The 12,366-nt window shown below is 42.8% G+C and overlaps 1 protein-coding gene across 5 annotated transcripts in view; it reads left to right on the forward strand.

Moving 5' to 3' along the window:
* The window catches only part of TOX2 (TOX high mobility group box family member 2), a 294,999-nt gene that overhangs the window by 103,905 nt on the left and 178,728 nt on the right, over window positions 1-12,366 (forward strand). The window lies entirely within an intron of this gene.

A 12,366-nucleotide genomic window follows, 5' to 3' on the forward strand; every position in this document is an offset into this window, starting at 1 on the left:
CTTCATGGTTCCATTCATTCAGTTCTTCAGTTCCAGGGGGTGGCAGGAACTTACGAATGTAGGAATGATCTTGCTTGATTAGACTGAGATCTGGGGACTGGCCCTATGCCCTTGGAAGGCCATGAAGAATGAAGGTGATAGGCAACCCCGTGACTTGTTCCAGTATGTACTATTCTGAAGTATACTGTTCCTGAACGCAGAGGTTCCATTTTAATTATTATGGGTAATCGGTCAAACAATGACTTGTCCATGGATTTGTAGAAGAATATCAGAATTTTTGGGAAACCTTCAGGAATGAATGAACAGGGCTCACACATGGGATTAGTCTCCAGTTGATGCCTCCAGTTGCTTTGGATTCTGTCAATTGTACCATCCACTGAACAATGCAATTAACTTGTGTCTTATATTTAAGACAGCTATCTAGAAATGGAAGTATGTGGGTAACTTTAATATTGTATCTCTTGTTTGTAAGCTTAGTTAATATCCCTGCTAACTGGTCCAAAAGGCACCCTTTCAAGTGGCACCCTGTTATATTCAGCAGAGAGAGAGCAACTCTCCCTCCTCACTCCACCACAGTATCTTATCCAGGGGTTTTGCTGCTGTGCTTTGTGCATTTCTTTTTAGGTTTTGAGCTGTTTGGGGATAGGGAACCATTTATTTATTTTACTGTGTCAGCTGTTTTGTGAACTATTTTTTGATGAAAAGTGTTATTTAAATATTCTTCATAATGCTAATTCAGTATGTTTGATTAGCAACCTAGGTTTGGACAGCTTACATGGTTGCTGGTTGCTGCTTAAAACATAATTGTGTGGTTGCAGCTCCCATGTGACCTGCCATTCATGTGAAACACCTTTGCTAGTGATAGAGCAGTTTGAACCATGCCTGCAAACAGAAGAGAAGGGCTTGATGTAGCCTGAGTGGTATGGCTGTGTTTTCAGAGACAACTGCTAATAGGCTTGTCAGGTCACTTGCTGATGCAGATAATATTGCAGTGGATTTCTCAGCCTGTCCCTTCCCTGCCTGCTCTAATCAGTGGAACTCCAAATGTTCTGCTCAGTAGGTAGCAGTGGGAGCAGATGATGGGGGGGGGGGAAGGGCACCCACTGCGGGTTTCAAACCTGCATCTGGAAGACCCACAGAAAACTACCTGGACACAATTGGAAACCCCTTCTGGTTGCAACTGAGAGGCTTTCTGAACCTGGGGAGGCCATGCATGGCCTCTCTGGGCCTCAGAAGCCCCCCCCCCCCCGGTAGGTGTTGGAAAGGCACATCTGCTTTTCTTTCTGATACCTCCAGGAGGTGTTCTGAGGCAGTTCTTTAGGCCTCAGAAAGCCACCCTGAGATGATCAGGCAGCACTTCCAGTCACATCTGGAGGTCCTGTTGGACCCCACCCACGGATTCCATTATCTGTGGGTTTTGGTATCAATGGGGTGGTCCAGGAATGGAAACCGCAGGGATACCAAGAACGAACCTGTATTTCATGGAGGGTTTGGAATGGAGAGAAACTTTGGGAGAGGGCTTTAGGATGTCGCCCACACTATGACTTCATTCTCACTTAGGGGCTAGCTCCTCTGTTTGCTATTTTTAATGGGGGGAGGGAAGCTTTCATTAAAAGCTATTGGAAGCTTCCCCTTCTCCATTAAGAATAGTGTGCAGAGAAGAGGGTGTAATCAGGATTGGAACAGTGGAGAAGGTCAAGTCTGCAAGACTCCCTACTCCTCTGCCACAGTTTTGCCCTTTTTGTGGCGTCCCATGAAGCAAAAAAGCTAAGCGTGCAGAGCCACACTATCCATTTGTCAGTATGTGCAGTTTGGCCCTAGGCCCCCTGCTATATTGGAGGTTGTCAAGTTTAAGGAGGATCTCTGGCATGCCATTTGGAAATCCTAGCAACCAGGCTGTTGATCCTGAATGAATTAGACCTTAGAATAATCTCCCATCCTTCACTGACTGAAACGATTACTTGTCCTTCTAACAGGAGCAGCAGCGGTGTTTACCAAATGTAATAATTGTTTCGATTTCACAGCACTTTCCCCTCAAAAAAGTGTTTTCTTTTATTGTAATAGCAGTAACATATGATAAAAATTTGCTTTCCATTCTCGTTCTTCTCACCCTCGTTAGTTTGTAATCTTGCAATTCTTTACTTTGACATCTCTGTTTATTTACCCAAGAGCCTTTTATTGCGTGGGTCATACCATCAATGCTAATAACACAAATGTTGTATTAAATTGAGCACTCAGGTATTATTTATTGTTTGCTGAACCTCACCTAACCCTGCATAAGTGCATTAAAACATCAGGAACACATCTTTAGAATCTCATCTTGACCGGGGAGTAAATATTCATGACAGATATGACTCTATAGTATGCATTGGAATATCACTGCTTTCCTAGAGGATTTTGAAATACTGCTAACTCTTATTGTCCAAAACTACAGTAGTTCATCAGTGTAATTTGTTTCTTTCACTTAATGTCAGAAAATGTTGCACAGTGCCCGCTACCAATGTAACTAAAAATGTGTTGGAGAATTAGGACGTAACCCTGAGCTCCTGTAGCACCAGCATTGAGTTCCAGTGCTGGGTATTGCAAACATGCCATAAGGCACATCCACAACACCCAGAGAGAATGGACCTATGGTGCTGGGCCAACACCAATCAATCAACAATCAACAGTATTTATATACCGCTTTTCAACTAAAAGTTCACAAAGCGGTTTACAGAGAAAAATCAAATAACTAAATGGCTCCCTGTCCCAAAAGGGCTCACAATCTAAAAAGATGCAAATGAATACCAGCAGACAGCCACTAGAACAGACAGTGCTGGGGTGAGGTGGGCCAGTTACTCTCCCCCTGCTAAAAAGAGGAGCACCCACTTGAAAAAGTGCCTCTTACCCAATTAGCAGGGGTTAGCAGCTCAGTGCTCAGTGAACCTCAGTGCTGCATGGAGGGCCGGCCAGCACTCCAGCAGCACTGGCCAGCGGTAAGTAGTTTCGGGGGGGAGGTGGGGAGTGGGTGGAATGGGGCAGGAGGAGGAACTGTGGTGGGGGTGAGACTGGCAGAGTGGATCCTGAACTCCATGTTGGGCCGGAACATCACATTATGAAGGTGATGCTTGCATCTAGTTGATGCAGCTGCGCATTTGGATGCTGGCACTGGGTCAAAAACTGTTTACATAGCATTTAACAAATGGGGATTGGGATCAGATGTTCTTCCATGACCATGTTGCTAATGCAGTAGAAATCCAATCCAAGTCCCATTGGCATTGCATGGTATGGATTGGGATGTACCTTCCCATTGTCTTGTTATGCATTGAGGACAGTAGTTTTGCAGGTCTCAGTTTTAAATTATTTGTGCTAACTTTGCAAAAGAACTCATGTACCCTAAGTAGACCTGGTTTGTTTTCTTCCTGTGGTTGTTAGAATGCATCAGCTGAGGGTGCATACATCATTAATTGAAAAATGTGCATTTTAAAAACTGTAATATTATGAGGGCACTACTGCAGATGTCAGTTCCATTGAAAGAAGCAGAATTTACACTCCAGCAAACTTATTTAAGGCCAGGTTGCAAGAAAACTAATCTTTCATTTCCCTGGATTTATTTTCAGAAATGTGGTTCTGGACTACAAACGTCTAACTCCCCTGCCTAAAACATTCTGTCTGAACCGAGAAATAATCCTGTGAACACCAAAAGCACATAGCATAATAGAAATGCTGACAGACTCTTAGTCACAGTGGCACAGAACGGCAGCATGAAAATAATTCCTGCTCAATCAAATCAGAAGGGCGTTTGACCCTCACAATGAGTCAAATGCAAAATGTAATGCAATCCCCAACAGGGGCATTGGTATTAATGGAACTTGACATGTGATCAAACGGCCATGGCCATTTGACCCCAGAGATGAGTGAGGGATCTATTGTGTCTAATAAACTTGGCAGAACGTCATTCTTCACCCTAATCAATTTTCTTTCTCTCTCTTCCTCTCTCTTTTAAACAAAGAAGAGTCTCCCAATAATGTAGATGGAGTAGCAACATTCCCGCATGCTCTGCAATTATTTTAAATGAAAATCATACAGAAAATGAAGCATAAGTACATAGCGCACTATTGGGGGGGGGGAATAATTTACAGTGTAACAGTAATAATCTTTCCCACCATCACCTTGACTGAAATATCCTGTACCCTTCCATGAAAAGAAAGAGGGAAGGGATTAAAACGAAGCAAGAGAACAGAATGATAATAATGGTAGGCAAAATATGGTAGAAGCTGGGTGCTTTAATTCAAGCATTACGCACTGATTTGTTCTTGACTTGAAAGATAATTGTGGCACTTGCATACATTTGTCCTTCTTTATTGATAAAACCATAAATTTTGTATTTAGCACATTTATATCCAGTTCTTGAAGTAGCTTATATGTGGTCTCCAGATTGTCTCTTGTCCAGGCATCAGGAAGCTCAGAGGGTCAGGTCTGTTCAGCTTTGGCAGTAGAATTGCATCTTTTGCCTTTGGACCATTCTGTGTGGGACTAGTAGAAAGTAAACTAAAGAGAGTGCTTGATTGACAGCATCTTTGCAGTAGTGGAGTTGGTAAAGTACTTCTTTGTGAAAGGAAAACTTCGAATGCATTTTGATCTGTGAATTGCTTTGGGTATTAAGAACATAAGAACATAAGAACAGCCCCACTGGATCAGGCCATAGGCCCATCTAGTCCAGCTTCCTGTATCTCACAGCGGCCCACCAAATGCCCCAGGGAGCACACCAGATAACAAGAGACCTCATCCTGGTGCTCTCCCCTACATCTGGCATTCTGACTTAACCCATTCCTAAAATCAGGAGGTTGCGCATACACATCATGGCTTGTACCCCATAATGGATTTTTCCTCCAGAAACTCGTCCAATCCCCTTTTAAAGGCGTCTAGGCTAGACGCCAGCACCACATCCTGTGGCAAGGAGTTCCACAGACCGACCACGCGCTGAGTAAAGAAATATTTTCTTTTGTCTGTCCTAACCCGCCCAACAATCAATTTTAGTGGATGTCCCCTGGTTCTGGTATTATGTGAGAGTGTAAAGAGCATCTCCCTATCCACTCTGTCCATCCCCTGCATAATTTTGTATGTCTCAATCATGTCCCCCCTCAGGCGTCTCTTTTCTAGGCTGAAGAGGCCCAAACGCCGTAGCCTTTCCTCATAAGGAAGGTGCCCCAGCCCCGTAATCATCTTAGTCGCTCTCTTTTGCACCTTTTCCATTTCCACTATGTCTTTTTTGAGATGCGGCGACCAGAACTGGACACAATACTCCAGGTGTGGCCTTACCATAGATTTGTACAACGGCATTATAATACTAACCGTTTTGTTCTCAATACCCTTCCTAATGATCCCAAGCATAGAATTGGCCTTCTTCACTGCTGCCGCACATTGGGTCGACACTTTCATCGACCTGTCCACCACCACCCCAAGATCTCTCTCCTGATCTGTCACAGACAGCTCAGAACCCATCAGCCTATATCTAAAGTTTTGATTTTTTGCCCCAATGTGCATGACTTTACACTTACTGACATTGAAGCGCATCTGCCATTTTGCTGCCCATTCTGCCAGTCTGGAGAGATCCTTCTGGAGCTCCTCACAATCACTTCTGGTCTTTACCACTCGGAAAAGTTTGGTGTCATCTGCAAACTTAGCCACTTCACTGCTCAACCCTGTCTCCAGGTCATTTATGAAGAGGTTGAAAAGCACCGGTCCCAGGACAGATCCTTGGGGCACACCGCTTTTCACCTCTCTCCATTGTGAAAATTGCCCATTGACACCCACTCTCTGCCTCCTGGCCTCCAACCAGTTCTCAATCCAGGAGAGGACCTGTCCTCTAATTCCCTGACTGTGGAGTTTTTTCAGTAGCCTTTGGTGAGGGACCGTGTCAAACGCCTTCTGAAAGTCCAGATATATAATGTCCACGGGTTCTCCCGCATCCACATGCCTGTTGACCTTTTCAAAGAATTCTATAAGGTTCGTGAGGCAAGACTTACCCTTACAGAAGCCATGCTGACTCTCCCTCAGCAAGGCCTGTTCGTCTATGTGTTTTGAGATCCTATCTTTGATGAGGCATTCCACCATCTTACATCTTATTAATAATGGAGTGAGCATTAAAAGCATGTAATGTATGCACATTAGCAAATTCTCAATATCTTTTGTAGTCTTCTGTGATCTCTGCAAAAGGAATAGATGGCTTGCAGGTCTAGGTTTGGCCTATTTGCCTTTTGTACACTTAAGGTAAGAAAATGACACAAGGTTCCCCGACTTCCTCCTCATTCGTGCTATTGGAATTACCGGTTGTGTGATTCTATTTTTGTGTTATCTATTAAGATAAGCAAGCTGCATGGATTCCTCTCTTTATTTGTGTAAATCAGGACTGAATGAATTGAAATCCAGAAAACGGAAATCGTTTAAAAATGATTAAAACTTAAAAACGTAAGACTGGAGAACTTACATACAGTATGTAACTGTTTAACAATGACACATACAGCCGGAAAACTCACCGAAGACACCCGCCTATAAGTCGATCTCACAGATAAACTGAGGGCAGGTTTTTGAGCCAAAATCATGGAATTTTCTATCACCCTCACGTAAGTCGGAGGTTATGTGCTGGCCAAGCAATGTGAAGCCCAACTAGGCCTTAGAGTTCCTCAGTGGAGAGGGAGTTGCTTCACTGTCCTTCCTCCTTTACCGCTCTCCTGGCTTCCTCCCTGGGCTTGGCCTTGTCTCAGCTCCAGGGAAGCAAATACGGAGCAGTCCCCAGGTAGCCTGTCCAGAGACTCCCTCATCATCGGCTCTGAGTGCCTGAGTGTCACTCCCTCTCCCGCTTTACTTCCCTTTTGTGTCACAGACAGGGGAGGGGTATATGGCACTTGCTTCTCCTCTCCTTGGGGCCGCTTCCCAGGCCCTCAGCCCTATGTTCTTTGCCTTCATGTCACAGGCACAGACTGCCTTTACATCCCTCCTGGCTGCCATGCCATGTGGTCTGAACCCCTCCCTCCTTTCCTTCCCCCATATCAGGTGTCTCTGTTGCCTTAGCAAAAGATAGGCCTGTCTTAAACATCTTGTGAGAGGTTTCTTGCACAGTCTTTTGGCTGCTGCATGCCTCTCATGCTGCTCTTTTCTCCTTATGTGGGATTCTTGCCTAGGGCATGAGGTGAGTGGCAGTGCCCACAGATAACACTGGGAGCAGTGGTGGGGGTGAGGGCTGGTAATTCTGACAGGTGTAACAGGGATAGTGGCTAGAACGTTTGGGTCTCTACTAGAAAATAGAAAGGATCCTGTACAGACATGTACTGACTTCTAGATACGATTCCATTTTCTTGGGACTGATTTGTAAACAATACAAATATAGCTGGGCTAGCCAGTCATCCCTCTGAACAAAAAAAACATATTTTGTTTTCTGTTTCTGAATTAGGTGTAAGCCAATCTTCACTAATCTAAACAGATGGTAATGAACTAGAAACTTGGTTACCGTTACTAGATCTTTTTGGGAGGTTTGTAGTAGCAATTTTAAATTATAACAATTTTATTTTTACATGGAATATATAGGGGGAGAAAATGGAAGAGGTGCTACTTTAGATGACAGAGGGAAGGCAGTAGTGCTGTCTTGGTGTGTTGCATGTGGATAGGTGAGTGTGGGTTGATGCTGGTGCGGGAGCTTCTCTTAAAAGGAATTCTTGGACCCACAGTGGAAGTGAAACAAGAGGAGATCTTATTAGACCCTGTACCAGTCACTTCAAAATGGAAAGGGCTGGTCTAGATGTCCAATCAATTAATGAGTTGATCAAAACTGCTAGCCCAGCGCAAGGCTTCCTGAAGCAGGAAGGATTGAGCAGGAGGTGGTTCTGCATTCATGTCTTAGCATCTCAGAAGCAGCTGCCTGAGCAAAATGGTTTCTGAGCATCAGGGGACTGAGTGCAAAGCTTCCCCACGCTGATAAAGTAACATTGACAGGTAAACTTTGTGGATCAAGCTTGAAGGAGAATGAAAAGGTAATGCTTTTTTTTTTTGCATTTATGTCTGTATTTGTATGCTTCATGCTTATGTACAAATCAGCATGTGTTTCACTGTATCTCTTCACCTTCTTTGCATTTTGGTCTGCAGGGGACCATAATACATACAGTACTTTGCAGCTCTTGGGGGCTGAGGATGGGGTCAAATGGTCAGGTTGCTTGATCAGATGTCAAGATGCATTACTACCGTGTCCTCTGTTGGGTGCTGAATTACAACTTGCATTTGACTCATTTCTGGGGTCAAAATGTCCCTCTCATTTGATCAGATGGCAGAAATTGTATAATTTGTATATATCCCTGAGCCATATGGGCTCTGAGTGCTGCTGTAATGTGTTTTATAAAGGCACAGCTGTCTGGGTGACTTATTTAAAATGGGATTTTGAAGTAGTGTTCTTGCTATTAAATGTCCTCATTCAGGGTTACACAAGGTTTATCTGTTAATAAATAGCATTTAGGGCACTCATTTTATAATCACAATAGTTTTGCTAGTTATGAAGCATTGGCTATTACAATAGAACTGTGCTTGGTAAACAACCAATAATGCAAACATAAATAATAGTGTAATTAGAGCCTAATGAGGATGCTAGAAACTATTGCTTGTTGTTGCAAACAAGACAAAGTTTTTTTTCCTCCCTAAGCACTCCAGGTTATATGATGTGCTTGTGAATGTTTTAAATAATGTTGCCAAACACAGCATGCTCCCCTCTCCCTAGAAATCAAATCTGATATGAATTGCAATAAGATGTCAATAGAGGTCTGTGTACAGAATAAAACTGGACTGGGGGCAAATGAATTCAGTACTGTCAAAATGGGCTACATTGAGAACTGAGCACCAACCCAAGCATATCATAGTTGCAAAATGGATTCAGAAGCTGTAATGCCTTTACATTAATTTGGGAGAGGGAGGAGGGCTGCCTTTGAAGTAAACAGAAGGCTCTGGAACATACTTCAGTCCTTCCTTGCTCATATTCAGGAGATATCGGAAGATGTGCCCTTTCAGACAACCTTGGCATACACCAACTGGGTCCTGTCAGTTTTGTCCATGGACCAGGTCCAGAAACAGGTTGTATGGAATTAGGTACAGAGACTAATTAGGTACAGAGAACTGAGGCTAATTAGGTACAGAGAACTGAGGGCCCAGTTCTATCTAACTTTCTAGCGCTGGTGCAGCTGCAATGTAGGCCCAAGGCAAGGGAACAAACATTCTCTGACCTTGTGGAGGCCTCCATAACAAACTTCCCACCACAGGATGCAGCACACACCCCATTGCACAGCTACACCAGGGCTGGGAAGTTGGGTAGGGTTTGACCCTGAGTCAGAACACAAAGCCCTGTGTTCTTGCACTCCACTTCAATGATTTGCTTTTGTCTAAACCAGGGGTGTCCAAACCCTGGCCCGGGGGCCACTTGTGGTCCTTGAGGACTCCCAATTCAACCCTCAGGGAGCCCTCAGTCTCCAATGAGCCTCTGGCCCTCTGGAGACTTACTGAAGCCCATTCTGGCCCAATGCAGCTGCTCTCAGTATGAGGGCGACTGTTTGACCTCTCGCATGAGCTGTGGGACAAGGCCTCCCTCCACTGTTTGCTGTTTCACATCTGTGTTGCAGCAGCAAAGGAAAGGCCAGTCTTGCTTTGTGTAAGGCCTTTTATAGGCCATGAGCTATTGCAAAACCTTCATTCATTCATAGAAGTTCCATCTCTAATATTCAATTATGTAATGTATATTCAAATTTGAAATGTAAATTAATTCTTTTTTATTCCTGGCCCCTGACACAGTGTCCGAGAGATGATCTGGCCCTCCTGCCAAAAAGTTTGGACACACCTGGTCTAAACTATAGTTTGTCATTATGTCTGAACTTGCAACAATGCTTCGTGCAAGTCCTCCAAATCAGGATTGCATACCTTAGTTTGATCCTGGTTTGCAGTTCCGACACAGAGAGCTCATGCGCTGGAATCCATAGACTTGACAATTCAGATGTGATGGCCAACTATGGTTTCCACAAAAGTAGAAATAAATCTTTTAAAAGAGCGTGTATAAACCCTATGCTCATTCATATAATGCCAAACCACATTTTGGCAATATAGGTAAACCGATCCACTTCAGTGCTGAGTGGAATCCAGAAGCAACATCATGCGAAATCGTAGCAATTGTAACCACGAATGCCTTTGCCTTATTCTGATACTGCACAAATTCATTGGAATAGGTAAAGTTGTACGAAACCACGTCATTACAATACGTATAACATGTGCGGTAGTTTAGCTATTATACTTCATGTATGTTAAGTATTGTGGACCCTCACTTTTCAATAGGTTGACTTTACAATCAAATAACTTTACAGTGGATTCTCCAGAGTCCAATAAGATTCACTATACAATAAGTTATTCATTTTACAGTGGGTTCACAACTGCCATCAATAAGAGTTAATGGATGATAGATAAGCCTATCAGTGCTGCAAATGCCAGTGTTTGGTAGCATCTCAGGCAATAGCTGTGTTTTAAACATCATGCCTGTGTTTATGGAGAGAATGTTATATCTGATGTGTGAACACTGATGCAAATGCAAACCTTTTAGATAGCGTCTCAGCTGGTAGCAGAATTTTTAACATTGTGGCTGAGTGTTGAGGGAAGGGCACAGCCTTGTAATTTGTATATTATAATTACAAAATTGTGTAAACTGATAACCAAGGCCCCTAAAGAGAGCAGTAGGCATCTTTGAAATCACATTTTAGAGAAGGACATAGCTTCATGTTTTAGAGTAGGACATAGAACTTCTACCAAGTTTTGTGGCAGAAACTTCAGCTTCCAAGGTCCTGGAACGAGTTACCAAAAACAATGCATTGTGAATCTAATAATGGTGTTTCCAGAACAGATACTACTGTAAAGTGAGGGCCCATTGTATTCCATTTGATTTTATTTAGTTTTAAGTTATACAATCTACTTAATAATTTTATTTAGTAGTTTTATTTATTTTGTATATTTTTAAGCTATACAATCTACTTAACATTCAAATTAATAAGTCAAATTGTATCCAAAATCTGGCTGCTTGCATTTTAGAATTCAGAAGCAGACCCCATATTTCTCATGATTGATCCGAAGTGTGTTATATTAGGGCCCAATCCTATCCAATTTTCCAGTGCTGGTGCAACCATGCCAGTGGGGCATGCACTGCATCCTGTGATGGAGAGGCAGTCACAGAGGCCTCCTCAATGTTAGGGAACATTTGTTCCCTTACCTCGGGGCTGCATTGCAGCTGCACCAGTGCTGGGAAGTTGAATAGGATTGGGCCCTTAGTTGTCTTTCAGTTACCTTTTTGAAATATGTCTACATAGTCCACTGTTGTTGAGAGGAGGGCAAAGATGTGAACAATTTGTATGTAGTAAAAAAATGACCTCATGGTACATAGATTAGAAGACTATGGAACCACCTTGCAATAAACTATTGATCTTCAGGAATGGCTACAGTACATAGTTGGATAACAGTCTTTATATTACTATGGATCTGACTTGGGTCATTTCTGGGAAACAAAGAGAACTTACAAGTGGTTTGCAAAAAGGAGACAATGTGGGCAGCAGTATTTAGTTCAACTGGGTGGAGCGAGAGAGAAGCTATTGTTGCAAAAGACAGAAAAATTGAAAGGAAGAGTAATTGTTTCCTTGTTTTGTCTTTTCCTTTCTTAGTCTAAAACAATTCTTTGACAGACCTGAATCAGGCCAACTACAGGCAACAGGAATTTCCACCTCCTGTATTTAAAGTCTTAAGTGATGTAGTAGTTATTCCTCTTTCATTAAATAAATAGCTCTTTGGGGTGCTGAGAATGCGTTTCTCCATGAGTTTATCTAAACTGATGGTGTGGTGTATTGTGTTGGGAAAAAAAATGCATTTTTGTGAGAACATAAGAACAGCCCCGCTGGATCAAGCCATAGGCCCATCTAGTCCAGCTTCCTGTATCTCACAGCGGCCCACCAAATGCCCCAGGGAGCACACCAGATAACAAGAGACCTGCATCCTGGTGCCCTCCCTTGCATCTGACATAGCCCATTTCTAAAACAATTTTTTTTAAAAAAATCCTTTTTTTGTGAAAAAAGGATGCTGAATATTTCTTTGAATAAAAACAATAAACAACCAGTTAAGAATACTGATGGAGGGATATACTAAAACAAGAAACAATTCCATACAATTAGTGACTTGTTCCAAGAAGTAGTCAAAAGTTAGCCATCATACAATTAAGTAAAATAAACATATTGTACAAATTTTATGCAGATATGATAACAATGCATGACATAGCATGTCTTGGTTCAGTAATAACTGGAAACCATGGTTTCCTGCTACAAGAATGGT

The sequence above is a fragment of the Tiliqua scincoides genome, chromosome 4 (genome assembly GCF_035046505.1).
Source record: "Tiliqua scincoides isolate rTilSci1 chromosome 4, rTilSci1.hap2, whole genome shotgun sequence".
Classification (NCBI taxonomy): domain Eukaryota; kingdom Metazoa; phylum Chordata; class Lepidosauria; order Squamata; family Scincidae; genus Tiliqua; species Tiliqua scincoides.